The following is a 5,792-nucleotide window of genomic DNA, read 5'->3' as shown; positions in this document are numbered from 1 at the left end:
TCTATTTAATATTTGCATGAAGTTATACTTCATTAGCTTTTCAGTCCATCTCGAAATTTTCTACTACTTCACGGACTCCTCAATCTGCTCAAAATCCATAAGGGGAGAACCATCTCAAAATTTTCTATAACTTGATGGACTCTTCCATCTCCTCAATCCATAAGGGGAGCATTGGGGTTACAGTTAGCATTGGGGTTTCAGATTTGAGCCGTGGAAACGACCTCTAGTAGAAATGCAAGGTAAGGCTGCATACGATAGATTCGAAGTGGTTAGACCCCTTCTCAGATCCCGCGCATAGCAGGAGTTACCTGTTCCAGACTGCCCTTTTTTCATAGACTCCTCAATCTCCATTGTTAATAACCAAACGGATGTCCTTATATGAAGACTTCAGGACATTAGTTGCTTCTCTGTTGGATCCCTATGTAACTCTCCTATAGAATCTTATGCAAGCCATATCACTTACCATTTCATTTAAACTTAAAAATTTTCCACCCAGTCCAATATTTATATATGTGGACAAGCTCTTTAGTGGTTACAGGTTTCCACATTAAGGTATATTTGATGACTTGCAATGTTCAATATATCATACACAGGACATAATGAACATCTTATTAGGAGTGGCCAGCTCCTCAATTTTCATCACCCCACATTATGAGGAACAACAATTAAGCACATGATATAATGAGCAAAATTACCAAGAAGAAGACAAGATTTTTATTTGATTCAATCAACCAAATATAACATATACATCCTTGAAGTTGAAGGAGAGACTAAGTTATAAGAGCACTCTAGCTGAAAATCCCTGGATTCAAATTCGTAGTAGGAATCTGGACTCAATGAACATTGATCCCTCTACAATAGATAGGGGGAGGATGAATTAAAGAAGAATCTTTCTTTATGGAATGTTAGGGGGCTCAATAAGTCCTCTAAACAACATTTGGTAAACCTTTTCATATCTTAGTATCACTTACCTTTCATAGCACTTCTAGAAACAAAAATTAGAATAAGAAAATCCCTTAAGCCCCGTGCTTCTTTGAGCTCCGTGCACCCTTGAGCTCCGTGTTCCCTTGAGCTCCGTGCTCTCTTGGTTCTTTTCTCCTCTTGCCTATAAATAGAGGTAAGGAGAAGAGGAAGAGTGTGAGGAAAAATAAGTGGGAAATTCTTAAGTGAGTAAGAAACTTGAGAGGAAAAGAAAAGAGTGAGGAAGAGAGAGCTTGTAATAGTTTGGTATTCTCCTCATAGTGAAAACCTCTCCCGTGGACGTAGGCAAGTTTGCCGAACCACGTAAATCTGTTGTCTCGTCTTTTACTGTGTGTTGTCATAGCTTGTAGGTTCCCTCGACATTTCAGTCTTAGAACTGAGGAGAGGAAGAGTGTATATTTTACTTTGATGAAATATATCACTTTCGATTCTTGTTTCCTTTGAAAAATAAGAATTTCACTATCTATTCTAGTTTCTTTTGAGAAATAAGAATATAGAGGTTGACTTATGCTTTTGTGATAACAAAAACCAGGGCTATCTCTCAGGTGATATCGCTTCCGCGGCGTGAGGACGTGTCTCTGCGCCCAACATTTGGTATCATAGCCCATATTCAGATCGGCGGTGGTTGAGCTAGTGATCTGAGGTGGTGGTTGATTATTGTGTGGTGAACACAATGTATTTGTTAAAATTCCTAAGAGAAGCGGATTTACTAAAACAAGCGGAGAATGACGTCTACAAGTAAAACAGTTAAAGTTAGAAAATACATGATTGAAAAATTCAATGAGAAGAATGATTTTTCCTATTGGAGGATGCAGATGAAAAATTCATTGATTTCGCAAAAGTTGCACAAAGCTTTGGTGGGAGCACGAGCTGGATCTGGAAGCACGAGCGTCGATTATCCTTTGCCTTGAAAGGGATGTAGCTTTCTTGATGGACGGGGAGGAAATGGTTACGGGCGTGTGGTTAAAGTTAGAGAGCACTTTCTTGATGAAGAGTCTAACGAACCGGTTCTATTTAAAATCCAAATTATATACTTGTAAGATGGAGGAGGGTTCATCAATCCGGGAATACATCAACAAGTTTGATAGGATCTTATCGAATTTAAAAGATATTGAGGTGACAGTAGAAGACGAGGATCAGACACTTCTACTACTTCTATCTCTGCCGAAGTCTTATGAGAATCTGGTTCAAACACTGATGCTTGTGGGTGACAGTTTATCAATGGATGAGACTAGAACGGTGCTTCTAGCAGATGATATTCGAAAAATTACAACTAGTGATATGGCCACTGGTGGTAACAAAGAACAAGCGCAAGGGTTCTTCGCCAGAGGAAGGGGCAATGAGCGAGGAAAAGACAAGGGAGGAAAGTCTAGATCAAAATCAAGACCTCTTGCGGAAAGACCGTGTTTCAAATGCGGTGAGCTAGGGCATTTTAAAATCAATTGTCCTAATAAGAGAGTAGGTGGGAAGAAGAACAACAACAAGACTGAAAGACGATAAGGAAAGAATGTTATGTCGTCACGGGTGGTGAGGATACCTCCGGGAAGTGGATACTTGATTCTGGTTGCTCTTACCACATGTGTCCAAATAAGAAGTGGTTTACTACCTACAGGAGCATTGATGGTGGAACCGTATTGATGGGGAATAACCATGCTTGTAAAACGGTAGGGTTAGACGATATCAAGATCAAGATGTATGATGGAGTGATTCGAAACTTGATGGATGTAAGGCACATTCTCGATTTGCGGAAGAATCTTATCTCAGTTGGTGCTTTGGACTCCGGGGGTTGCAAGATTATAATAGAGAACAGAGTGAAGAGGGTTGTTCAGGGTTCCTTAGTAGCGATGAAGGGCATTCGTCACGGTAACCTATATACTTTCTTGGGTACGACGGTGATAGGAGATGCAGTAGTTGGAACTAATGAAAGTGGTGGAGACCCATGTGAGCACACACGGTTATGGCATAGGCTGCTTGGGCACATGTCAGAGAAGGGTCTGGATCTACTTAGTAAGGAGGGTTTGCTAAAGAATCTGAAGAAGCCTTGCATGGATTTTTGCTAGGACTGTGTGTATGGAAAGGCGCACAGGGTTCAATTTCTGAGAAGCAATCACAAGAGCATAGAGATTCTAGATTATGTACACACGGATGTTTGGGGTCCGGCTTCGACAACTTCTAAGGGTGGTTCCAGATATTTTATCTCATTCATAGATGATCATTCGAGATATGCTTGGATTTATTTTATGAAGCATAAAAATGAGGTATTTGAGACATTCAAGAAGTGGAAGGCGATGGTTGAGAACAGAACATGAAAGAAATTAAAGGCATTGAGATCTGATAACGGTACAGAGTATACAGATGGTGTCTTCAAGGAGTTCTGTGATCAGGAGGGGATTACCAGACACTGGACAGTTAGATCTACACTATAGTAAAATAGGGTCGCGGAGAGACTGAACCGAACACTACGGGAGAAAGCAGTGAGTATGCGATCTTATGCTGGTTTGGGTAAAGAATGGTGGGTAGAGTCGATTGCTACAGCTTGCTATATAGTGAATCGATCTTCATATTCGACATTGGACGGTGATACACCCTATCGGGTGTGGTCAAGGGAGCATGCAAATTATGAGAGGCTCCGAATCTTCGGGTGTACCACCTACTATCACGTCAACAAGGGAAAGCTTGACGCGAGGGCCAAGAAGACAATTTTCTTAGGGTATGCAAAGGGTGTAAAAGGCTATCGCCTTTGATGTACAAAAGATTTGAAGTTCGTGATCAGCAGGGATGTTACATTTGATGAGAAGTCCATGATTGCTAGGGTGCCCAAGGATGATGGTGTTGAGACTGTTGGGAATTCTAAGTCCCAGGTTATTGATATAGAACCTAAAGACCAACCAGGTTCTAGTCATGTTCAAGTAAAAAATAGCAGGAGGAGGTTCAGTAGGAGAATACACAGGCACTACAACAATAGCAGCTCGAGGATAGCTTGGCTTCCACTAGGCCAAGGCGGGTATACAAGCAGGTACAGAAGCTGGGGGCTGATCAACCCCTGAAGTACTATGGGCAGGTTAATTTGGTTGAGTACGCACTCTCGGTGGAGTAAGATGAGCCGGTCTCCTTCAAGGAAGCTATTCGGGATAGAAATAGAGAGAGTTGGTTGGCTACGATGGAGGAGGAGATGGAATCGCTCCGGAAGAACCAAACATGGGAGGTGGTCTCATTACCCGTAGAAAAGAAAGCTTTAGGTTGTAAGTGGTTGTATAAAAGAAAGGAAGATCCTTCAAGCTCGGTGGTACGAGGTACAAGGTGAGGCTAGTGGCTAAGGGGTTTGCACAAAGAGAGGGTGTGGATTACAATGAGATATTTTCTCCGGTGGTGAAACACACTTCTATTCAGGTGTTATTGAGTATTGTTGCTCATGGTGATCTTGAGCTGGAACAACTCAACATCAAAACGGCCTTCTTACATGAAGACTTGGATGAAGAGATCTATATACATCAACCTGAGGGTTACAAGGTTGAGGATAAGGAGAATCATGTATGTCGCTTGAGGAAGTCACTTTACGAATTGAAGCAATCTCCGTGACAGTGGTACAAGCGATTTGACTCCTTCATGCTAAAGCATGAGTTTTCCCGAAGCGACTATGATTGTTGTGTTTACATTCAAAAGCTTCGTGGATCTGATTATATCTATCTCCTTTTGTATATGGATGACATGCTTATTGCATCGAAGAACAAGGTGGAGATAGATAAGCTAAAATCTCAACTTAGCAAAGAGTTCGAGATGAAGGACATAGGTGCTGCAAAGAAAATACTGGGTATGGAGATTAGAAGGGAGCGGGCGAATCGGCGATTGTTCTTGAGTCAGAAGGGCTTCATAGAGCGGGTGATTGTGAGGTTCAGGATGCAAAGTGCAAAATCGATGGTGACCCCATTGGCTCCACACTTTAGGTTTTTAGGTAAACAATCTCCCACTACAGTGGAAGATAAGGCACGCATGGAGCGTATTCCCTATGCGAGTGCAGTTGGCAGTTTGATGTACGCAATGGTGTGTATACGTCCAGATATTTCACAGGCGGTTAGTGTGGTCAGCAGGTTCATGGCGAATCCAGGAAAGGCACACTGGGAAGTGGTGAAATGGATCCTGAGGTACTTGGAAGGTACTGCGGATACGGGTCTGTGTTTTGGTGGAGATACATGTCAGATCGACAGGTGTGGACTCTGACTATGCGGGCGATCTAGATAGACGGTGATCTACTACTGGTTATGTATTCAGGATACATGGAGCTCCAGTTAGTTTGCGATCGATGATGCAGGCTACAGTGGTTCTTTCTACAATAGAGGCCGAGTATATGGCTATGGCGGAGGGAGTGAAGGAAGCATTGTGGCTGTGGGGTCTTCTAGATGATTTGGGGATCGAGCAGGAAAACGTGAACTTGTGGTGCGACAGTCAAAATACGATTCACTTGGCGAAGAATCAAGTTCACCATGCTTGTACCAAGCATATCGACTTCAGATATCATTTTGTGCGGGATGTTATAGAGGAAGGAGATATTTCTCTCATGAAGGTGCATACGAATGAGAATCCCGCGGACATGTTAACCAAGGTGGTCACATGTAGCAAGTTCCAGCATTGCTTGGACTTACTTCATATCAACCCGTATTGAGTTGCCCAAAAGGGCATGGCTATGTGGGCGGTCCTGGTTTTGGCCTGGATCTCTCTGGTGAAGTTCGTGGTGTTATTCTGGTGTTCGTCCAAAATTTGAGGTTTATCAAATGATGTATGAGGTGAAGAATTGTGAATGTGGGGGGGGGGGG

The 5,792-nt window shown here is 42.5% G+C and overlaps 1 protein-coding gene across 4 annotated transcripts in view; it reads right to left on the bottom strand.

Moving 5' to 3' along the window:
* The window catches only part of LOC109848924 (MADS-box transcription factor 23-like), a 44,113-nt gene that overhangs the window by 17,452 nt on the left and 20,869 nt on the right, over positions 1–5,792 (bottom strand). The gene's annotated exons all lie outside the window — the stretch shown is intronic.

This window comes from Asparagus officinalis, chromosome 7, assembly GCF_001876935.1.
Source record: "Asparagus officinalis chromosome 7, Aspof.V1, whole genome shotgun sequence".
Lineage (NCBI taxonomy): Eukaryota > Viridiplantae > Streptophyta > Magnoliopsida > Asparagales > Asparagaceae > Asparagus > Asparagus officinalis.
Note: the sequence above shows the minus strand (reverse complement) of the source record. Positions and strands in the feature narration are given on the sequence as shown.